This window comes from Panthera pardus, unplaced genomic scaffold, assembly GCF_024362965.1.
Source record: "Panthera pardus isolate Hobbes unplaced genomic scaffold, ASM2436296v1 HiC_scaffold_13, whole genome shotgun sequence".
NCBI lineage: Eukaryota > Metazoa > Chordata > Mammalia > Carnivora > Felidae > Panthera > Panthera pardus.
The window spans coordinates 85,191,525-85,216,906 of record NW_026526688.1 but is presented as its reverse complement, the minus strand read 5'-3'; the positions used below and the strand labels follow the sequence as shown (position 1 = coordinate 85,216,906).

The 25,382-nt window shown below is 40.5% G+C and overlaps 1 protein-coding gene across 3 annotated transcripts in view; it reads right to left on the bottom strand.

Annotated features, from left to right (window-relative positions):
* RNF150 (ring finger protein 150) overlaps window positions 1–25,382 on the bottom strand; it is a 288,106-nt gene that overhangs the window by 172,000 nt on the left and 90,724 nt on the right. The window lies entirely within an intron of this gene.

Genomic DNA, 25,382 nt, shown 5'->3' with positions numbered 1-25,382 from the left:
TCTAGCTGGAAGAAAACCAAAACAAGGTTTTCTAAAGTGTGGAGTCCCTCCGGCTTGGGTCTGAGGGTAGCACCAAAGCTACTTAAGTAATATGCAAATGACGGAATATTTTTATCTCAGGGTATTCTCGAACCCTTATTTATATGAAATACTGGCATTGCTAATCAACAATATTATAGTACCATACCAAATTCTAGAGTTACTCTCTTCACCCCAACAATGAAAAGCCTTAAACTTTAAAGAATTTGTTGTAATACTAAACCCTAAGTAGTTACCAAAGAGCAAGCTAATTTAGTTTTTTTCCCCACTATAATTCTGAAAGCCTTGTACTTGGTGCCACATCTACCTCATTCAGACTAATTTGACAGACAGACAGAGAGAGAGAGAGAGAGAGAGAGAGAGAGAGAGAGAGAGAGAGAGAGAGAACACTGTGGATTTGCTTTAAAACCATGTCATAATAGGTCAGCATGGCCAACAGGAGGATGGGCTGTCATTAGTAAAGGCTCATCAGAAACTCTCTTCCCTACCCATTTGAATGGAATGGTCTACCCCCACTCCACAGTCTACTCCTCAGAAAGTCTACCCTTCTCTCAGAAACATAGATGTTAGAACATCAGATTTAAAAAAAAAAAAAAAATTTAATGTTTATTTATATTTGAGAGAGAAAGAAAGAGCATGAGCAGGGGAGGGGCAGAGAGAGGGAGACAGAATTCCAAGCAGGCTCCAGGTTCTGAGCTGTCAGCACAGAGCCCGACGCGGGGCTCAAACTCACAAACCATGAGATCATGACCTGAGCTAAAGTTGGATGCTCAACCGAGCCACCCAGGTGCCCCAGAACATCAGATTTATTTACCCACTTGTTCTAAGAAAAACAAAAGCTGTAATATACTATCCTAGACATCTCCCTGTCCAGACATGCCTAAGTAACTAAAAAATAAGCTATGAAGGCAAATAGATTTGATTCCCATTTTAGCTCAGTCATGTTATTGTTGTGTGGACACAGGTATCCCCATAAAACCCACAAGTTGTAAGGATTAAATGGAATCATTTATGTGAAATGAACGGACACAGTGTTGAGACGCTCAATAAATGCGTTATCTTCTTTACTCACGATTTCTCTCCACTGCATTCAACTCAGATTTTTAAATCATGAAGTAGATCGATCACGATAAATTAGAATGTAAGTGGCTTCCATTCACTCAGTAGTTATAAAGGCTGTATTAGGACATATAAGACTAAATTTCAGATTCACATGCACAACAATCTTCTCAGAGTGAAAGGAATTTTGGAAGCTTATCAAAAGATCTACCTGGTTGTTCTGACGAACAAAGAACATTCTCGATACTAAACTGAGCTCCAAGATTTCATATTCTAAGGTTACTACAGCTGCATTCCAGTTAACCTCATTCTTTTTTGAATGCAGCTGCTCTTTCTAGAAATTACTTTTTCATCAATCACTGCCAATCGTATCGAAGTTATTGTGAAGTGAGGGATCTTTTCTTTCAAAAATCCAAATTTGAATCACAACGTGGGGCCCTACAAAGTATTATGAGAGCACGTGAGGCGGCTGTGTCTCCTGGAGAACTGCCTGAAAGCCCCATGCCGACAAGCTCAGAGGCCTGAGCCAGAGTGGGGCTTCTGGTCCCGACCTGGCTGGTGCACTGCAAGAACCCGGCTGTAAACCACAGGAATTACTTCTCCACGTCCCGAAAGGTAATTGGCGGGTATCAGTTGGTAAATAAGGTTGCTTTCTGCCCTCTCTCCTCTTGCACTGTACTATTACAGTATTTTGAGTGTGTGCATCTCAGGAAAATGCAAAGATTCACATGAAAAATGAAGAACGTGCATGCATATATATATCGAAAGGTGTACAGCTTTTTCTTTTTACACGTAAGCAATGCCCTACTTCTTTACTAAATAGCACAACTTCAAACTGTGTGTCACAAACACGCTGATGTTATATTTAAAGGAAATTGTGTGGACACAGGTAAATTTCTGTTATTTTTGTCTGCAAACCATCCACAGCAACATCTACTCAAGGCACTTTAGCACAGCTCCCCACTACGTGCTGTGGTAGAAACTCCAGGAGGGGAAACAATCTTTTTTTTTTTTTTTTTTTTTTTAAAGAAATGGAAGTCCTTGCTGTGAAGTGTAGGCTACAATCATGTTTAAAACATTTCTAAGAGCATATGAAAAATGTCACGATGCAGAGTTTCTGGGTTCTTCATTCAAAGTGAATGCTGGGGAGGCTGCTGCTGACAGCTGCCATGGATCCGTGTGGTTGTCAGTTACACACACATGTGAAAACACAGACAGGAGCAAACAACCAGGGCAATAAGGAAGCAGGATGTGCCCTCCAATCAGGAGAAAAGTTTATTTTTCCCCCAATAAACTTAAGGATGATTTTAAGAAGAGGCTCTGATAGTATAGATATTTTGTTGAGCTAACCCCCACCCCCATTTTTTTTTAATGATATAATTTCTGAAGGAGACTACATTGGATCTTCAAAGACAAACCAAGTGAAAATGGCTGTGAGAAGCAAGAATGATGTATGTGAGTGAGATAGAAATCTACGCACTTCGCATACTGTCTGCTCTTCTCCTAAAGACAGCCTTTGTAAATGACCCCTGTGCATCACCTTCCTACTTTCTCAGCCCAGTTCTCTCCCTACCCAGCCGGGCCTCCCACACACTCCAGGGACGAGGGATGGACTCTAAGTGCTGCAGACCTGCCCACAGATTCCAGGGCTGCCCTTTCACTGCCAGGCAGGGCTGCTGCTCCCACCTTTCTCCTCCTAGTCCTTGAAACTCTACCTCCACAACTCTTGCAATGCCTGTTTCTGTACCTCCTGCTTTCTTGGGAGAACTGGTCACACTCCCTCCTTTGACATTTGATGTCACATGATGTCGCCTGACTCTAGACATGACAGGATCTTTGTATGTAGATGTCAACTTTTAATTTGATTTCGAGTAGGCAATACAGAGTAGCGCTTAAACACTTGGTCTCTGATGATGGACTTGCTGCCTTTGAGTCCCAGCTCCAACATTTCCACAAGCTGTGTAACTTTGGGCAAGTTATTTAACTTCTCTGTGCCTCAGTTTCCTCCTCATAACAAGGAGAATGACATCACCTAGCTCATACGGTTTTTGTGAGGAATAAATGAGTTAACACATATAAAAGTACTTAGAACGGGGGCACCTGGGTGGCTCAGTTGGTTAAGTGTCCAACTCTTCGTTTTGGCTCAGGTCATGAGCTCATGCTTCATGATTTTGACCTCGATGTCAACCTCCATGCTGACAGAGAGGAGCCTGCTTGGGATTCTCTCCCTCCCTCTCTCTGTCTGCCCCTCCCCTGCTCGCACCATCTCTCTGTTCTCTCTCAAAATAAATAAATAAACATTTAAAAAATAAATAAAAGTACTCAAAATGATGCCAGCCACGGAGTAAACATGGAATGGTTATTAGCTATTATTTTGGCATCAATAGCACCTCTGGATATGAGGTATTTTGTCCATCATCTTCTGCCTCTAAACCTTTGCTGGCTGGTCCAGTCCCTGATATCTCACCATTGCCACCATCATAAGGGGGATCTTTTGCCCCCACTAGTGGCTCTTAGGCCTCTGACGCCCATCTGAATTGTCACTATGCTGCCCAGAAGACAGAGAAGTAAAGAAAGGGAAGGCACATGGAGTACCTGTCATGTGCCAGCCCTGGGTGACGTGCATTCATACTCCTTAACTCATGTGATTTTCAGGACTCCCTGCAACCCAAAAACAACCACTGGAGCTTCTCTGAATCTTGACTGAAAACAATCCATCTGTAACAAGACATCTTTGAGACAGCTGGGGAAACCGGAGTATGCATTTTCCAGAGGATACAGTGTGCCCGAGGAAAACTGAGTGTTCAATTTTCTTGAGTGGTGGCTACACAGGTCTCAAAATGCACTTCTTAGCCAGAGATCCATGCTGAAGTAATTATAGGCAAAATTATGACTGAGATGGGTAACAAAATATTCCACCGCACTTCTACCTTACGAAAGTGTGCAGTGGACAGATGATACAACAGTAGTTCTATTTTGCTACTTTTTGAAGCTGTGTGATGGTAACAAGAGATGCTATTCTATATTTGTAGTATATTTGAAAACTTTCAAAATAAGAAGCTTCTTAAAAGAAGGTATCTCATCTGCAAGTGAAGAAACTGGGGCCCCTAGAGGCTAAGTAACTTGCCGAAGGTCATGGAGCCAGCATCAAAAGTCCTTTAGGTCGATGCCAGTTGCACTCCCCAAGAGTGTCTTTTCTAAGCTTTTGATGCTGTCTTCTTTATACCAAAATGTCTATACCTACAGGCACTTGACTCGTTTTTCACTCTGGTCTCTGAGGAAATTTTCCACACACCCCCCCCCCCCCCCATACTCAGCCTAGAGAGAAATGCCGGAATGCTTAATTCCACTCTTCTTTCTTTCAACACTGGTTAATGTGACCTCTCCACTGGTCGCCTCCCTTTCTGTTGAGGTCTCCCTATTGTAAAACCGCCTTCTGGTGACCATCTTGTTCCTTTAGTCCATGGCTTTCTGCTTGCATCCTTCCCCGGCAACATCCCTGACACCTGTTTGCACAGCCCTTACTGTGTGTTTCCCATCCCCACCAATTCAAAACAACGAGCTTCCCAAAGGTGAGAATACAACCTAATTTCCAAGTCATTTAGAGATTTCTCAGTTTGCTGCTTAATATCTCTACATCTGGCTGACAATCCATTTCTGCTTGCATCTCTCTGCATTGCTTTTCCTGTCCCTGAGCTGTCTTGGTTTTCCTCCCCATCTCTTATTTCCTGGATTTTTTCCACAAAAATCTTACAGTTAAAAAAAAATCTTAGAAATCATCTAGTGATCTCATTATCCCATGCGTGGGATACTAAGGGAAACAAGTCAAGATATGCAGACATGCTTAACACACTATAAGTACCATAAGGATGCTTAGCACAGCATTGATGAGGGACAGAAGCAGAAAAATGTTCACGTTTAGCCCAGAAGGCTGACCCATAGCCTGCACAGCTCTGATTAGGATCAAATACATGCTGGTTGCTACATTCTTAAAGGATCTCATGAGTGCCTGTATATCTCACCAATAGTTAATATCGAATTGAATGACAAGCACTAGAGAAATTTTGTGAAGTCATTTTATGAGTAGAAATTTGAGGAAATATTTGTGATCTAATACTCCCTGCACATCCCACCCCCTTGAGCACCAAGCATATAACAACCAGCTTCATTCAGCAAAAGTGCAGCCCTTTCTGCCCACGGGTCCAGTCCCCGTGTTACTTAAGTCAACTTAGTAAGTTGCACCATATGACATCTCAATTCTTCCTTGACTGGCTGCTGTGCTCCATGACTGCGCAAGAGGATATGGTCTAGTTGTGTATTCCAGTTGCTTGCTGGACATCTCCACATGGTTGTTATTCAAGCCCCTAGACTTAAAATATCCCAAGTGGAATTTATCATCTTTCTCACAAACCAGCTTCTTTTCCTAACACTCCTACTTCTGTGAAGGGCAATGCTATTATTTTAGTCAAGAAGGCTTAAGATCTTAGAATCATCTTAGGCTTTTTTTTTTTCCTAATAGAATTTATTTCTTACAGCGGTTTTGGGTTCACAGCAAAACTGAGTGGCAAGTACAGACAATTCCCACATACTCTCCCTACAGCCTCCAGCCTCCTTCAACATCAACACCCCCACCATGGTGGTACCTCTGGTAACAACTGACAAACCTCTGCTGATACGTCATAATTACCCAAGGTCCACGGTTTACGTCACAGTTCACTCTTGGTGTTGTACATTCTTCTTCTTTTTTTTTTAATAATCTTTTTAATGTTTATTTTTGAGGCGGGGAGGGGCAGAGAGAAAGGGAGACAGAAGATCCAAAGCGGGCTCTGTGCTGAGAGCAGAAAGCCCGGTGTGGGGCTTGAAGCACAGACCGCGAGATCATGACCTGAGCCGAAGTCTGATGCTCAACTGACTGAGCCACCCAGGTGCCCCTCAAGATTTTATTTTTAAGTGATCTCTACACCCAGTGTGGGACTCAAACTTACAATCCCATGATCAAGAGTCACATGCTCTACCGACTGAGGCACCCAGACACCCCTGTGTTGTACATTCAGTAGGTTTGGACGAATGTATAATGAATGACATGTAGCAATCATCACAGTATCCTACAGAATACTTTCACTGCCTAAAAATCCTCTGTGCTCTGCCTATTCATCCTCCCTCTCTCTAAACCCCTGGAAATCACTGATCTTTTTACCATCTCCATAGTTTGACCTTCTTGCCTTTTCCAGAATATCATATAGTTGGAATCATACAATGTGGCACCCTTGCAGATGACCTTCTCTCACTTAGCAATATGCACTTAAATTTCCTCCATGCCTTTTTGTGGCCTGGTAGTGTATTTCTTGTTAGTGCTCATTAATATGGCGCTGCCTGGATGGACCACAGTGTATTTATCCATTCACTGACCAAAGGACGTCTTGTTGCTTCCAAGGTTGGGCAACTATGAATACAGCTGTTATAAACATCTGTGTGCAGACTTTAGACTCTTTTTTTTTAATCCTCCATAAACCTCACATCTAATAATAACAGTCTGTATAATGTTTAGGGCTTACATACACTTAAAATATACTATCTCATTTGATGTAGGCATTTGAATTTCCTAACTATGAATATGCTCAAAGGGAGTACGCTTAAAAGACGAGATGGGCTTATCCAAGGCCACCTAGTGTTAGCAGACGTGGAAGTGGAGACAAAAGGAGCAAGGACTTGACCCTCAGCTTTTCTCCTTTAACCATCAATCCAGTCCCTCCAAGCTGCCAAGTCCTAAGTTCTGTGTCTTGAATCCACCCTTTCCTTTTCATGCCCACTGGCACCAGTGTGGTTCAGAAAGGATGCTCTTGCAGGGACCCACAATGTTCTCCTCTTTGGTTATACTTCTCCTCGTCTAAGAAGCCCTCTTAACCACATTACATAGTGTCTAAATATGCCACACTATCTTAACTTTACCCCCTTAACCACATCACACAGTGTCTAAATACGCCACACGATCTCCTCCCTGCTTTTGAAGCCTCCGTGTCTCTTCATTGCCTCCTGAATAAAGTGCAATGTCTCGCCCTGGCTCTCAGAGCCCTGCAGCCTGGGCATTGAGGCTCCCTCCAGTCCTGTGCATTTTCTGTATCACAGTCCAAGCCGCACCCTTGGCCTTACCCACCTTCCTCTAAGTCTTCTCAACATTAAGGCTTCTGCAGCGCTGGCCCCTCACTATCATCTCAAGGGCTGGCTGCGGCACATGGGTTCCAGAGACAGGGGGCACAGAGAGCAGAGTGCCCAGCGGGGTTTCCAGCTATCCTCTGCCGGCCAGTGTCATCACAAAAGGATTTGGGGGAAGAAAAGATGCACAAGTCGCTTCCCCCACCTTCTGCATACATCTTTTTAAAATCAAATAAAGTTACCACTAAAACTACTGACCCCATATTTGTTGACTCAAAGAAGTAAAGTGGAAAGGGTGGTAACATCACTGAAATACAGCACAGGTCTTTTTCCTAGGGCTTGTCCTAGTTATGTAACACTGCCAGGTTTCTGCCTCCTATCTGTCTCTAGAATTACAAAGAGTCATTTGGAGGCAACCTTACAGCAAAGAAATATATAGTAAAATGACTTTTTCCCAAAGCATGTGAAGAGAAATACACTGCCATGAATAAAGAGTTCAGGGTTTCCTAAAACATAATTTCTGGCTCTGTACAGACCACATTAATATTTTAATCTTATTTACGAAAAGACACAAACCCTTGGTTCTCAAAATGTAAATAAAATCAATGGTCTACAATGAAGAGATCCATGTCAAATGTAAAAATCCCGTGTAACCATCAAGAAAATAATTTTAGGTATTTGTGGCTGATGCCTTTCTAGTTCTCCATAGTTGATTTAACATTATTTTTTTTCCAGATATGAAAAAGACACTTTCTAAAGTATCACTGTCATGCTTTATAACTGAAAGACTATATTTAGTTCTTATTAGGTAAAGAAAATCAACAATCATACCGCTTTCAATTTAGTGGAAATTTTATGGTAACTGAGAACAAGATATAGTGTTTTAAGGTGACTTCTCAAGTGAGCTGTGTTGGGGATTAGAAATATGTGCTAAATTTCCATAATCATTACCATCACACGTCTCCCACCCCCCACTTCTATATTCGCCAGCAACTGTTTATGAACTGAGTATGTAAATGTCTGCCATCTGCAAATGCATATGAAAACCTTTCCACATTTCCAAGTCTGGGAAGAGCAAATGTCTCTTTCGTGTGCCTTTAATGTTAACCAATTCAATTGGTTTTCTGAACAACAGGTGTTTAAATTACAGAAGATTCCAGTAGCAAGGTTATTTGATTTGTTCCTTGATAGACCCTCCCAAGTTGATGGACAAGAGAGCTCTGAATACATACACTGAATAGTTTGGCATTGTATGGGTAGGCTCTCAATTCAGCTTGTAAGGCAAAGTTAGCCTGGCAAACTCCCTGAATGGCCCGTAAAGTACAATATGAAGGTCTGGCTTGTGTGGACTACACCACCTGCTTGTCAGCTCCGTGACTTTAACTCTTTGATACTCAGTGCTTCTCCAGACTCTTCATTATTCAGCTTAGTTATCCACAAAGCACCCTTTTCTTCTTGGCCACTGGAGACTTTTTTGGCTTGATGCTTTGTTTTATTGGTCAATGGCAAGAGAAATTTCTCAAAAATCTTTCATACACACATTTTTGCAGGTTTCTCTGTCTTTAGGCTTAATTGCTCCATTGCCTCCCCCGACTACCTGGTCAGTGGGAATATTTAAAGATATGTTGTTGTTGTCGTTTTTATTTCCCTTCCCTAAGCCCCCAGGAAGTGAGAGTTTCATCTGGGTACTTGTATGCACACACGATGCAACTCCACATTCTGAGGTAAAGCCGTTGGCACAAGGGCACCAGGCTGAGGGCCAAATGGGTGCTGGAATCCGACACAATCTCTGCCAGCCAAGCCTTGTGGCCATGGAGCGCCCACTCAGGGAAGTTTCTGAATTCTCCCAGCGGTAACTTCCTAAATGCCCTGGTTCTAGAAAACAAGCCTTCTTTGTTTGGCATGTTTCTAATGCCTCTTCCTCCTGCTTAGGGACCAAGAAGCTGTGGGGATCTTCACCCTAATCTTTATTTTTTTAATTTTTATTTTTTTACTTTACATCCAAATTAGTTAGCATATAGTGAGACAATGATTTCAGGAGTAGATTCCTTAATGCCCCTTACCCATTTAGCCCATCCCCCCTCCCACAACCCCTCCAGCAATCCTCTGTTTGTTCTCCATATTTAAGGGTCTCTTCTGTTTTGTCCCCCTCCCTGTTTTTGTATTATTTTTGCTTCCCTTCCCTTATGTTCATCTGTTTTGTATCTTAAAGCCTTCATATGAGTGAAGTCATATATTTGTCTTTCTCTGACTAATTTCGCTTAGCATAATACCTTCCAGTTCCATCCACGTAATTGTACATAGTTGCAAATGGCAAGATTTCATTCTTTTTGATGGCTGAGTAATACTCCATTGTGTGTGTGTGTATGTATATGTATATATTCACATACATTATATATATACATAATATATAATGTATGTACATACATACAACATATAATTATATGTAATTATATATGTATATAATATATATATGTACATATATATACACATATAATGTGTATGCATATATATATATATATATATATATATACACACACACACACACCACATCCTCTTTATCCATTCATCCATCGATGGACATTTGGGCTCTTCCCATATTTGGCTATTGTTGATAGTGCTGCTATAAACATGGGGGTGCATGTGTCCCTTCGAAACAGCAATCCTGTGTCCCTTGGACAAATACCTAGTAGTGCAATTGCTGTTCACCCTAATCTTTCTAAACAACCAGGAGCATACAGCAAACTCTATGAACCACAGCCAACCATACATACAATTCCTACCCACTCAGGTCATCTGGACAATGACAGGCTAACACTAGAGCATGTGTCATTTCATGATGTGGTTTCTTTTCAGAAGCTCTTCATGATCTTGGCTGCTTTGTTTGATTAGATTCGGGTGTAAGCTCCATGGAGGGTTGAAGACAAGATTCTGGCTGGACTACACCCTTGACACTGGCCACGAAAACAGATACACACTGCGGTTAAGCTGCACTGAACATTTTAAAACACTTTTTTATCCTCAAGTTCGGCAACACACCCCAGCAAAGCACAGCCATCTTGCTCACAAACACGATTGAGTGCCATCAGAATCTAAGAAGAAAAAGGTAATGGAAGAAGAGAGGCATAATCACTAAATCTGGCCCTTCACTTGCTTTTAAAGACCTTTTATACCTCTAACAATGGAGATGAACGGACAATTCCTTGCCTGTGAACTGGAACACCAAACATACGGACGGAATCAGGAGGACATCTGATAAAAGTTACAGATAATTCCACTTCAAAGATATCTGCGCTTTCCATTTTCAAATGTTTTAATCATCTGGCCCATATGCCTGTCTCCACAACGCAGGCCCTTGGGGGAACAGATGTGTCCCATTGTTACAGGTAAAAAGCCCAACATGTGGGAATCAGGCTATCAGTAACACTCCACGCCAAAGCCCATCTGCCCTGGTGCCCCACGCTGATATTCCATGCATGCGAGGAACTGGAAATGAAATAAACTTCTGTGGCAGTAGAACTCAAAAGGGAAGACATGAGACCCTAGCTGAGCTATGCAGCTTGCTAACCAATCCCTCTGCAACCAGTGAAGGACAGAGAATTTGCATTGCAATGCATGCTCCACCCTTCACCTGAGCAGAATCCCTGGCCCACAGCTGCAGGTACTCCAACTAGTGGCCCAGCATGTGTGCTAACACATTGGTGCCAGTTTAAGAGAATAAGGGGCAACAAGAAAGAAAGGCCTCTTAATAGAGGCAGAAATGATCCCCGGGGACAGTCAGCTGGTACACAATTTGGAGCCAATGATCCCTTTGCACTGGGACGCCAGCTCTCTGGGAGCCTCAGATCTTTTAGCTTATAATCTTCTTTTGTGATGCTACTCCCTCACTCCCACCCGCCCTCAGAGAAAGAACATATGGACTTTGTCAGAGGGGCTATTGTAGAATGTATAGAGTGACAAAGGCAAAATATGGCAAAACATCCTTAAAAATGCCACATTACTGGCTAAATGGCTACATATAGATGGGAATGAGGTGATGCCTTTGGACAAGGGTTGGCTAGCTTAGCCAGTGACAGCTCATTTCTCGCTCTAAAGACAAAATACCATTCAGTGACCAAGCAAGTTTAAAAATTCCAGCATGAAACAAATACTCTGATTGTATGGTGTTTTCTGAATTCTAGCACCCTCTTTTTCATTGTGTGTGTCCAAACGATGAATGAAAGCTGATTTAGGGAAGCAGACTGGCTCAAAGGTTAGAGAAAAAGTTAAGTATCAAATTGAGAAAAGTTTTTAATTGCATTTTTTGAGATTCCTTTTTGTAAGTGCTTTTCATTATATATTGTGTCAAAACTTTTCTACAGCACCTAAATAAAGCATGACAAAACCATGGAAGATTATTACTGAAGACAGGTGTGTTTTTCTCCTCCAGTGACTGTCAAAAGCATTTATCCAAACTCATTTACCCCAACTACCTTCTGCCTAAATTCGCTGCACTACAGAGAACTAAATTTTATTCTCACTGCACACTCCCTCAGCTGTGAGAATCTGATCCATAAAAGATCCATTATGGGAAAGTGTAGACAGTGTAAGACTCATCATTTATATACCAAGTTTAGGAATAAGAGAGACAATCTGAACGTACTAAGTGCCTTCCTGTATTCAGCCAGTGTTTATCACGTAGCTAGAAGGCACGCTAGTGCTGACCAACAGAAATAGGGGAGTCACAAATGAAATTTAAAATTTTCTACTACCAACATTTTTTTAAAGTAAAATTAATTTTATTTTATCCAATTATCAAAAATATCATTTCAATATATTATCAACATAAAAGATGAATACTTCACATTTTTTTATTCCAAGTATTCAAAATCTGGTTTGTATTCTATGCCTTCAGTGTGTCTCATTTTGCTACCCACATGTCAAGTACTCAACGGCCCTATAGAGCTAGTGGCTACCGACCACTTCAGTGCTTTCCTGCCTGTCTTACTTATTTGCTCTGTTCTCTCTGCCAGAATGTTTCAATACTTCATCCATATATACATTTACTCATTTAACATGTATTAACCCTTGGTTTATGGCAACATGGCAGAATACATAGCTTGCAAACTCACCTCCTATAAACCCTAAGATAGGTTTGCTAAAACCAATATTCTTTGAAATGCATAGCTAGGATTGTAGGAACAGAAGGAAATTTTCCAGAACCAAAAACTAGACAGGGGTGGAAGTGGTGGTAAGTGAGCTGCCCAAGGCTTGGTCCTCGGCATCTGAGAAGTCAGCCTTCCACATAACGAAAGTGAGGTTTGGCAGATGACTGAGACAGGAGTTAGAGTTGAAATTTATCTCTAACAATGGGACCACAGAGTGGTATTCCTACAGTAAAACAGGAAAAAAAAAATGCTCCCTCAATTATAAAGGAAGACAACAAGAATAAATGGAAAAAAAAAAACTCCTCTTAAAATTCATGTCTATGGATCTCTCCCCACTTAGGCTTGGGGCTCAAATTTAAACTAATGTGTAAGTTCCAGTAACTCGCAGAAATACTACTGGGTGCCTGGCAGAAACAAACACAAGACATCTCATGGGGAACACAGCCCGTCCCACATCAAAGTGGTGAAGCTCACAATATATAAAAAACCCAGTGAGGAAACAGCACATCCAGGGCAAGAGTTAGCAGACACAACAAATGGCAGGATTAGACCCCCTCAAGAAATTCTGGTACTAGAAATATCAAAGAGAACTGGTAAGATAAATATAGTCAAAATATTAAAGTCATAAGAGGGGTCAGCAAAAACATGAGAGAAGAATAAATGTCATGAAAAAAGAGCAGGAAGATTAAATAAAACTTGAAATGTACTTGAAATGATGAATACTGTCATTCAATTAAAAAAACATTCTTATAATTGGGTTAAATACTGGCTTTGATCTATTTTGAAGAGAGGGTTAGTGAACTGGAAGATCTATAATTCCGTAATTGGAGAAATTATCACTTAAGAATTAGGTTGAAATAAGGGTATTTTTTAGGCAAAGATTTAGAGTTTACTGCTCAAAGACCCTTGCTTTAAAGAAAAGGTACTAAAATAGATTGGTTAGGACTAAGGAAATTGAACCCAGAAGAAAGAAATGAGATATGAGAATAGTGAATAAAGACATTGGTAAAAGTGGGCTTATATATAAAGCAGCATCGATTGTTTAAAATAGGAGTAATAACAATAGAATAATTTATTTGGAAGCCATAAGAAAAAGTAGACCTAAAAACAGTAATAGAAGAGGGAGAGACTAAGGTTGCTTCTAAAAATAAGATGCCTGTTGGCATCTTAAATTGAAAAAAATTGAAAAAAAATTGTATATGCATTTAAAATTTTTAAGGGTAAAATTAAAAATTGAACTACTTTTTAAAATCTTTAAAACACGTAGACAAGAAAGAGGGGATAAAGTAAATCCAATCACAACATTATGTATCAGTACTGTACTAGACACTAGAGTCCTCAGAATGAATAATCAGGAAAAAAATATTTAGCTGATGAATAAGAAACATAAGCAAACATTTACGACACATTGAGAAAACACATCAAGTAAGAGTATGTTGGAAGAAATGATCTATTCTGCACAGAACCATTGGGGAAGAATTAACAAGGATCCTAGAGCAGCCCTATTGAGCAGCCCCAATAGAAATAGGAGACACGTGTCAAGTGTGACAACTGTCCCATGTGTCCTGGTGGCCATCACACCGGCTGACCTGGGTCTAGAGCAGCAGCTTCCAATGTAATGTTCTGTGTATCAGTGCGCTCAAGGATATTTAGGTGGGGTGTACAATATATTTTCTGCGTTCAAATGCATTTGGTAAATTCCAAGACGAACAAAATTAAAGGTCTAACAAGCTGCAGAGCTTCTCAGAGCCTTTAATATATATACATATATAATATTTATATATATTATATATATTACATATATTATACATATACATATATATACATATATATTATATATATTATATTAATGTATACACACACACACACACACATGAGGGAATGTGGTATGCACTGTAATGTTTCACAAATGTATTTGCTCATGTAGTACTTTTTGTCTACAGCACACCTGATAATGTCTCCCAGAGAAATCCGCTGTGGAATATCACTGTGAGAAACTCTGGTTTCAGTCATATGGGAAACTCAAAGGAATTGGCAAGATGTAAAATTGGAAACACAGGCAAATGTCAGATCAGAATCTTATCTGCTAGGCTAAGAAATTTGGATCTTGAAATAATAAGCAGTATGAAGCTCTGAAGACATTTGAGCAGGCGAGTTAGGAGTAATGCCTCTGAATTGCAATTGTGGCCACTTAAAGCTAAAATGTGTAATAGGTGACATTCCTTAGACCAGTTTTGAGAGAGGGGTCCTTACAGTGACTTCACTAGGGATGTGGTCACATGGTTTCCCCCAGTTAAACACAGGTGAGGCTAACTTCTTTCTTGTCAGCTGAAACACAATCAGTTCTCTGCAGTGGGCCTGCTGAGATGAGACGAGGAAAAAAAAATCCCCAAATTGCAATGAACCCAGGTCATGGAGAGTTTCTCCCTGATTCTGGAACCAGTTTAGTTCCAAAGGAATTAGACTATGCTTGTAAGCCATAATAAATAACAATCTTCTCTGGAGTACATGATTGATAATTAGGATGGGGCGCTCTGTTATACAGATAAAAACTACTGTTTCTGAAAAATGTATTTTTTGAATAGATCATATATTCACATGGTTCAAATTATACTTATGCACACACACTTCCTTACACAATGAAAAGCCTCCATTTGGCTCTTCTGCCTAGCTTCCATCACCTATGTAGCAGAGACTGGGTAGCTGGTGTCTAAACCTGTTCCTTCTTTGTCTTGGCACACAGCGAGACTACATTTCCCAGTCTCCCTTGCAATTAGACACACATGGGATTAAGTCTTGGTCAGGGAACTATGTATCACTTCCCTGCCTGGCCCATAACAACCTCCTGCATTCATCTTCCTTTTTTTCCCATGTGCTGGCTGAATGTCAACACCCACAGCAACCCTGGAAGCCAGGTAAAGAAAAAAGGTGAGGCCTCTATCAACCTTGGACCCGGGGTGATAGAGGAGAGAGCCCTCCTCCCTGCCCTCACCGTACAGACTATGTGAATACATTCCAATAGCCTTAGTCAGTCTCTCCTTCATGGATTTGGATTAGACACTGATTTTTAACCTTTCCTGTGCTAGCGTTCTTAAAGATCATTAGTTAATGAGTTTAGAATATTTTTTGTGCAATCCTGCTTGAGCAAGATGCATATGTAGTGCAGAGTAAATCTGACAGAAACTTAAAGCTAAAATGTAACAGATGATGCACTGCAAGCCTGAGAATACTCGGTTACTGAGAAACACACGGTTGAAACCTCACTTTGCACACTGAGTACAGTGTTGGGACAAGCTGGAACCCAAAAACCTCTCTGTAGAATTAATCATATTACTGCGTAAAGCACCAGACAACTGCTCCATTCAAATGTTACTGATGTCATATGAAAAAAAGGCTGATGGGTTCACATTTGGCATTCATTAAGAGGTAGTGGCTGGAATTAGTCAGAATCCTTGATGATTAATCTTTGATAGGCATGGCCACAAATGGTGTGCAGTCACTTAGCCAGATGTTCCTTATGGATCCTTCTAAAGAACTGGAACATGTCTCAGAAACCATTTGCTTAGTCATTTAACTAGAGTGTTTGCTTTCGCCAACAGCTTGGCAGTTTCAAAAAGAATAAAAGCCTGTTCCCCACTGGAAAATTCTGGAGTTTTGCCATAATCATTACATACAGTGCTGTTAGGAAATTCCAGCTTTATGGCTCTTTAGACAAACAGAGTATGAATTTTACTGTCAGTAGAGAACACTAAAAAACAAAGTCATAAAAGAAAGCAGCAATGCAGTACCCATGCTCTTTAATATCCTTCCTTAAAATTAAATATCGATTATAATTTTGCAATTTATTTTCCAACAAGAGCTGTTGAGGATTTGAGGCTCTGGACTTCAGTGTTGGTGTTGGGCTCGTGATGAAAAGGAAGTGCTTCTCCAATTTAAAACACTATAAAATTCCCAAAGGTAAGCTTCACACTTCACATTATTTCATGTTTTTCAATAATGAAAATGCCATCTCAAATTAAAAAAAAAAAAAGTTGCCAGTAAAGCTCATATCCTCAATACCCAATTATTTACTGGGTTTTCTTTGATATAATGACATTAATTTAGGAAAGATTCAACATTAGCAGTAAAAAATAACATTGATATTCACCCAGACCAACTTCACTTATTAAGATGTGCCATCATCATTACTGATTACTTGCTTTCTCTGTGGGTACTTAGGAAGCATTTGGTTCTAAGATTGGATGCCCTAGATATTTTCACAGCTATTCTTACAGTCACCCAAGAGCTAGCTGCATTTTAATGGAGAAAATGACTATATATAACTTGTGAACACATTGATATTCTCTGAGATGAAAGGTTCTGCAGAAACCATACATTTCCTTAAACCACTGATTTCCTTAAAAAGAAAGGCAAACATTTTTGCTGCATTCTATCCTGGTTACTTAGTATGTAATTTCCTTGAAGATTTATGGAAACAGGCTCCATCCCATGCAATTCCAAGTTAACCTTGAGATTGTCACTACTGGTATAGCTTATGTTTTCTTAGGCACCATGGAAGAGGCTACACAACAGAAACTACACATCCTACTTCACAAACTCAGGGCCAGGCAGACTTATGGCAAAAACAGTCTCTCTGCACCTGCCCCTTCAACCCTTGTTCAGTTTATGGAGACCTTAAATCAGAGTACTCATTAATAATTTATACACTAGTATAGTCACAACAAGGAACGTGCTATGTTTTTTTTTATTAAAGTTTTAGTATATAGAAAAGTATCAAAATATTGCCCTTACTATTGTTAGTGGTTTTGTGGAAATTGGAGAACCTTAACACAGAACTGGACCTCGCGGTCAGTACCTGGCTAGGAGAAATTCCTGACTATATACCAGCAGATGAGCCAAAGAGAATCCCTGCACAAATTATGGCGTCAAATGTTAAATTAAAGCCAGTGCTATCGATCAAAAGAGTGAAAAGGCAAAATATGGAATGGGAGAAAATATTTGCAAATCATGTATCTGATAGGGAGTTAATATCCAGAATAAAGAACTACAACTCAATAACAAAAATCCCCAATAACTCATTTAAAAAATGGATATCGAACTTGAATAAACATTTCTCCAAAGATGATACAGAAATGGCCAACAAGCATAATAAAAACATGCTCAACATCACTAGTCATTAGAGAAATGCAAATCAAAACCACAACGCGTGATCATCTCATATCCTCTAGGATAGCGACTATGAAAAGAAAGAAGGAAAGAATAAAACAGAAAATAACAAGAGTTGGTGAGGAGGTGGAGAAGATGATGGATATGTAAAAAACAGGGTGGAAGATTCTCAAAAAATTAAAAATAGAATTACTATATGATCCAATAATCCCACTTCTGGGTTTACACCCAAAAGAACTGAAAGCAAGATCTCCAAGAAATATTTGCATGCCATGTTCACAGCGGTATTATTCACAATGGCCACAATTCCACCAAGAGGTGGAAGCAATCCATCCATGAGGAATAGATGAATATGATACACACACCACAGAATACTATTCAGTCTTAAAAAGGAAGGAAATCCTGGGGCACCTGGGTGGCTCAGTCGGTTCAGCATCCGACTTCGGCTGAGGTCATGATCTCATGGTCTGTGAGTTCGAGCCCTGCATCCGGCTCTGTGCTGACAGCTCAGAGCCTGGAGCCTGCTTCGGAATCTGTCTCTCCCTCTCTCTGCCGCTCCCCCACTCATAACCTGTCTTTCTCTCCCTGTCAAAAATAAACTTTTTAAAAAAGGAGGGTACAGAATTTCAGCTTCACAAGGATGAGAAAGTTCTAGAGATCTGTGCAAAATAACATATTTACTGCTATTCAAATTGTACACTTAAAAATGATGAAGTTAGTAAATTGCATGTTGTTTGCCACAATTAAAAACTTAAAAAAACAACTATAAAAACAAAACAAAACACAGCCCTTTCAGTCAGTCTAAGAAATTACAGTCATGAAAACTCCATTAGAATCCAGTGGTTCCCCCCAAAGCAGTGCTGGTTGCTTTTCCGCTGACCAAAGTTACTTTCAGGTAATCAAAGTACCTTTCGCTTTCACCAACTCTTACCAATTTTAACCCCAAAAGCCATAGCTCCAACATGTTTTAATAACTCTGAAGTTGTTAGGCACTCTTCCTTCCAAAGCTGATTGAAAAATAAACACACGTAACCGAAATTAGTTAAAAGGGTAGAGCTTAAAAGCTCTCATCGAAAAAAAAAAAGAGAGAGAGACAGAGAGAAGTAGATGGAAGAATCCTCTCACAATTTATATGTGTAATCAAATCACCATAATTTTACACTTTATATTCTCACAATTTTATATGTTAATTATACCTCAAAAACCTGAAATTTTTTTAGTTTTTAAATTTTTTAAAAGTTTATTTATTTTGAGAGAGGGCAGGGGAGGGGCAGAGAGAGAGGGAGAAGAAAGAGAATCCCAAGCAGGCTCTACACTGTCAGCACAGAGCCCGACACAGGACTTGAACTCACAAACCTTGAGATCATGACCTGAATTGAAACCAAGAGTCAGACTCTTTTTTTTTTTTTTTTTGTAACGTTTATTTATTTTTGAGAGAGAGAGAGAGGCAGACTGCAAGTGGAGGGAGGGGCAGAGAGAAAGGAAGACACAGAATCCCAAGCAGGCTCCAGGCTCTGAGCTGTCAGCACAGAGCCCGATGCAGGGCTCAAACCCACAAACCATGAGATCATGACCTGAGCCAAAGTCGGTCGGTTAACCGAATGAGCCACCCAGGCACCCCTAAGAGTCAGACTCTTAACTGACTGAGCCATCCAGGTGCCCAAAACGGATTTTTTTTAAAGAAGGACATAACTGAAATATTTACTTCAAATCGGAGGTTCACACTGGCTCTGGAGAATGGAAAAACTGGTCCTTGCCCATTCATTGTCAGTCCTCTGGGTGTGAGCCACAGTGCAGAGGCTCCAAATCAGAGCTTCTTTCTGCTGCTGTTGCACAGTCTACAAGGCCATGCACACGGGAGTCCTCACTATAGTTTCCTCTAAGAAGAACACTACAGAATGCTTAGTGGATAAATGAAGAGGACCCAACAGAAGTTAATTATACCTTTAATATCAATGGGGAAACATGCATGTATTCCTAAGTGCCCAGTGCTAAAATAATTTTACACCCCATAAAATAGCACTATTATCTCAGGAGACAATGCTGCTTATAGAACACAGTGTAACAAGGCAGTGACTCTCATTAATTACTCAAGGCTACGTCCCTGTATTGACTGAGCTCTTTCATAAGAGAGTGAATCTAAGTATATATGATACTCATAATGAAGCATAGGTAGTATGCACTGAACCTTCAGAGCCAAAAAAGATAAATATTATTATAAAGAAAAATATAAATTTATATAAGAATACAAAATTAAAAATTAAATATAAATAAATATTAAAACAATGAAAATAGGGGCACCTGGGTGGCTCAGTTGGTTAAGCATCTGACTCTTGGTTTCGGCTCAGGTCATGATGTCATGGTTCGTGAGATTGAGCCCCATGTCCAGCTCTGTACTGAAAGCTCAGAGGCTGCTTGGGATTTTCTCTTCCTCTCTACGCCTCCCCCACTCATGCATTCGCTCTCTCTCAAAGTAAATAAACTTAAAAAAATGTATTTAATCTGTACTAAGGAAAGAATTTAAAAATTTTTTTAACGTTTATTTATTTTTTGAGAGGCAGAGAGAGACAGAGCATGAGCAGGGAAGGGGCAGAGAGAGAGAGGGAGTCACAGAATCCGAAGCAGGCTCCAGGCTCTGAGTTGTCAGCACAGAGCCCGACCCGGGGCTCAAACTCAAGAACCATGAGCTCATGACCTGAGCTGAAGTCAGACACTTAACCGACTGAGCCACCCAGGTGCCCTAAATTTAAAAGATATTTTAATGGTGTCACTTAATTTCACAAACATTCTTCTGTGTCTGTTACACACAAAAACACTGTACTAACCACTGGGCTAGGCCAGGGGCACAAGGAACGCCAAATAACACAATTCAATATGGCAGCGGAAGGAAGAGCTTCATCTGTGGGTCACGTGTAATGATATCCTAAAAGGTCTAGAAAGAATGAGAATTGAGAGACAGGTCAGAAGCCAACATAGCATTTAGGACTAAGAGCGTATCATAAAGCTAGAAAAGTACATAAAGTGAAGTATTGTATTTGGAGATTACAAAAGATCTATTGCAAAAGCATAAGGAAGAAGAATGAATAGCTTCCCTCTCCATTCGAGCAATACTTTATTTTAAAAAAATGTTTTATGTTTATTTTTGAGACAGAAACAGAGCATAAGTGGGGGAGGGGCAGAGAGCGAGGGAGACACAGATTCCGAAGCAGGCTCCAGGCTCTGAGTTGTCAGCACAGAGCCTGACGTGGGGCTCCCACCCACCCACCGTGAGATCATGACATGGGCTGAAGTCCGACGCTTAACCGACTCAGCCACCCAGGTGCCCTGCAATATTTTATTTTAAATTTTGCATGTGGGGTTGAGCTTGTCTTGTTCATTGCTGTGCTTTATAGGTTTCTGGCATAGAATATGTGTTTGAAAAGATCTGTTGAATGAATCCACAAAAAATGAAGCCAGAAACACAGTTGTGGGGTCAGATTATGCCTGTCCTTGACTACTGGCATTTTTTAAGTAGTATAAAACACACAACCTAAAATTTACTATCTTAACCATTTCTAAGTGTACAATTCAGTAGTGTTAAGTATATTCATATTGCTGTGTGGCTTCCCTAGAACTGTTTCATTCTACACAACTGAAATTCTACCCCACCTTGAACAACTCAGTATTTGGATTTTGTTTTCTGGGCAATAATGTATTTCTGAAAGTTTCTGAGAAAAACTCCTGCGTTCTGGGAAGTAACCCATAAGTAATGCTAAGAGTATGCTAAACAATCAGTAGGTTGCATGAAGGGAAAGCCATCAGGGAGTTAGTGAATCTCGGTTGTGCACTGGCCACAATTTATATTTCTGTTTTTGTTTTGTTTTTAGAGAAATAGTGTGAGTGGGCAAGGGAGGGGGGTGCAAAGGGAAAGAGGGAAAATCTTAAGCAGGCTCCATGCTCTGCATGGAGCTCAGGCCCACGACCCTGGCTGGGATCATGACCTGAGCCAAAATCAAGAGTCAGATGCTCAACCAACTGAGCCCCACCAGGTACCCCTATTTCTGTTCTCCTTCTTTTTTTTTTATGCTGATTCATTTTTTGAGAGAGAGAGAGACAGAACACGAGTGAGGGACAGGCAGAGAGGGAGACACAGAATCTGAAGCAGGATCCAGGCTCTGAGCTGTTAGCATAAAGTCTGACCCGGGGCTCGAACCCATGAACCGTGAGACCATGACCTGAGCTGAAGTCAGATGCTTAACCAACTGAGCCACCCAGGCACCCCCCCCCCCCCCGCCACCATTTCTGTTCTTTTTTTTTTTTAAAATTTTTTTAATGTTTATTTATTTTTGAGACAGAGAGAGACAGAGCATGAACAGGGGAGGGGCAGAGAGAGAGGGAGACACAGAATCTGAAACAGGCTCCAGGCTCTGAGCTGTCAGCACAGAGCCCGACGCGGGGCTCGAACTCACGGACCGCGAGATCATGACCTGAGCCGAAGTCGGACGCTTAACCAACTGAGCTACCCAGGCGCCCCCATTTCTGTTCAAGGAAAATCCCAAGTGCAACATATTTGTTGGAATTGATAATATGTATATTTATTTGAAAAATATTGACAATGTTTGTCCATAACACATTTTTAAAAAATTATTTAAAATTTACTTTAATACCAAACAGCACAGCTCAAGATAGATTACAATGAAGAATATGTTTGGGGTGCCTGGGTGGCTCAGTCGGTTAAGCGTCTGACTCGATTTCAGCTCGGGTCATGATCTCATGGTTCGTGGGATTGAGCCCCAAGTTCAGCTCCATGCTGACAGCATGGAACCTGCTTGGGATTTCCTGGTCCCCTCTCTCTCTGCCCCTCCCCAGCTTGTGCACATTCTCTCTCCTTCTCTCTCTCAAAACTAAAACTAAAAAGGAAAATGTTTATCTTACTTAAAGGCCATTAGCTCTCATGTGCTGCCAGTCATGGAGCTGGTTTGAGGAATTCCAACAAGCACTCTGTTCCGTACCAGTGAGCCCCACACTATCGCCTTTCCATGCTCCTGGACTTTACCCAGTATTTAGCACAGATTCATAGCCTTTCATTTATTTCTTTACACTATTCTTTAACAGGGCATGATAAGAAACACATACGGTGGTGGGTTGTAGAAAATTATAGACTGGTTGGCTGTCCTTATTTATTCTAATGGATTCAGTATTCTATTTCTTTAAAAAATGTGATTTCCCACTTAAGGGTTTTTGTTGTTTCTGTTTTTAAGTAAGTAAGATCACTTTTGCTTATCGTCCTTCTACTAAATCACTCCTTAGCTTTTTATAAAGCATAAAATGTTGTGCCCATAAGTTTACTGGGTATCACTCAAACAGCCAGTATTAACTACTCTAAGTCAATACAGCATCATTTAAAAGACTTCCAGAAACCAATGAATAATGTATATGGGAAAAACTTTAATAAGAGGGTAAGCCAATAACAAGAGAAATCAATTTCATTAAGAGAAATTTGGAAGAAAACAAACAAAAAATCCCACAAATATAATCTGATGAGAACATTAGACATGCATTTTCTTCCAAAGGAAAGGAAATAGTTCAAGAAGTTTTGGAATTTCCAAACTACTTTGAAGGCATTTTAGTCTCACTTTCCCAATAAAATAATATAATTTATTTTCTTTTTTCATCATGTAAACAGAAGCCTGAACCATTTTTGCAATAAACTGTTGGATCAAAAAAAGCATTTTTCCCAAGATAGAAAGTGGAGGAGCTCAACGCCAAAGACTAAATTATTTCCAGCTGTAAAAGTTGATTTTATTTTTCCTGAGAAAGCCAAATTCAATGGCATTTGTGTGATATTTAAGAAAAGACAATCAGTGCAAGATTAACACTATAAATCAGTTAGTAGGCACCATGTACACTTATAGAATTAACCACAGTCATAAAAAAACTTAAGTTCCCACTGAGATGTATCTATGAGAGAGGAATTTACATATTAAAACAGCCAACAAGCGATCACATATACTGACATACTGAAATATAATTATTTATTCATTAAAGTACTTACAGTTCACAGAATTTATATAAAAAATAATTATAACATATTCAGAGAAGGGAGACTGTTTTGTACCCCTATCCTGGGAAATCTGGGACATTAGGTTAGCTCCCATGGTGCTCCAGGTGAAAATGCTTAGCTGATTTTCATATCCCAGAATAAAAACTTCCAAATAGAGAAGACAGACTTTCCTCAACTTCTGGGAATATTGCTGGAAACAGCTGGGGTACATGCTGTCTGTATGTGTGTGTGTGTGCACGCGTGCGCGCGCACACACACACACACACACACACACACACTCTGGGATACTCCTCAGAACATGACCTTCAGTGGTACCACTTAACTATCTTCCACCTTGTCCAGAGGACTTCATCTAAGAAATCAAGAAATAAGGTTGAAAAACTAACAGAGCTGGCGGCTTCTTTTGGTGCGAAGGTCTGAATTTTTGTGTGTCCTCCAAATTTACCCTTGGGAATACAAGGGCTCAATGTGATGGTATTAGGAGGTGGAGTCTTTGGGAGGGGATCAGGTCATGAGGGTAGAGCCCTCATGAATGGAACTAGTGCTTTTATAAAAGAGACCCCACAGACTCCCCAGCTACTTCCATCAAGTGAGGATACAGGGAAATGTCTGCAACTCAGAAGAGGGCCCTCACCCTGCTGACTCCCTGATCTTCAACTTCCAGCTTCTAGAGCTATGGGAACTAAATTTCCATTGTTCATAAGTTACCCAGTCGGTGGCATTTTGTTACAGCAGCCAAACACATTGACATTTGGGAACCTAATCTATTTAAAAAAAAATCTCTTTCTCATTTAGATGGTAATTAAGAACAGAGAAATGACTTGGACCAGCAGGACGTGGCAAGAGGCATCTGCAGATGCAGTGACACTGGTCACAGAGCAGAGAGAATTAGCAAGAGTGGAGGTCTCTGCTTGCTCCAGGTTGAGGTGAGGACCTCAAATGAGGGCCTCCCTGCCAACACCAGAAGAGGGAGGACGTGACCAGAAGCAAGACACAGGCAACAGCCTCACCCAAGACAGCCAGGCCCTTGGGAGCTGGTGACTTAAAGGTCTCATGTGGATGTCAGATTCAGAGTTCAGGCGGTTGAGGCCTCCCATAATTGGTACCCACACATACCCATGACACTCTCTACCCCTGGGAAGGATGCAAAAGCCCATGCTGTGTCTGTGTGGCAGGTGGGGGATAACGTGTACAAGTAATATTTTCAGAAAACAAAGTAGAGTCCCTGGGAAAAAAATCACTGCATTTCTTCTGCTTGTGTTTGGGAACAGGTACTGGAGGAAGACATAAGAACCTTACAAATCTCTTTCGATAAAGGCAGGTGAAATCCAAACACGAAAACGGGGACATTCTAGACACTGGTATGGTGTAAGAGATAATTTGAGACCAGTTTAACTGGTTAAAGCTAGTGGGCAATTTGCTACATCAGGAGAGAGAGAGAGTCAGAGGGGAGGAGGAGTACAAGGGCAGGGGGAGGGGAGGGGCAGAGTATCCACAGAATACAAAGATTCATTTAAATAAGATGTATTTTTGGAATTAGAGTACGGCAAGAGAGTACTATCAAATGAATGTACTGTGAATAAATTCTTTGTAATAGTTCAGAATATCTGCAGAGATGTTAATAATAATATGCTTCTAACTTTCTCTTTATGTATAATTTTCTGGGTCAAGATAAAACAAATGTAATATAAGTATCTGCCTAAAAGGTAGAGTATATAATTTATTTTCCCAATCAAGGTAACTCTGAGAGTGAAAGAGGAAGCTATTAATAATTA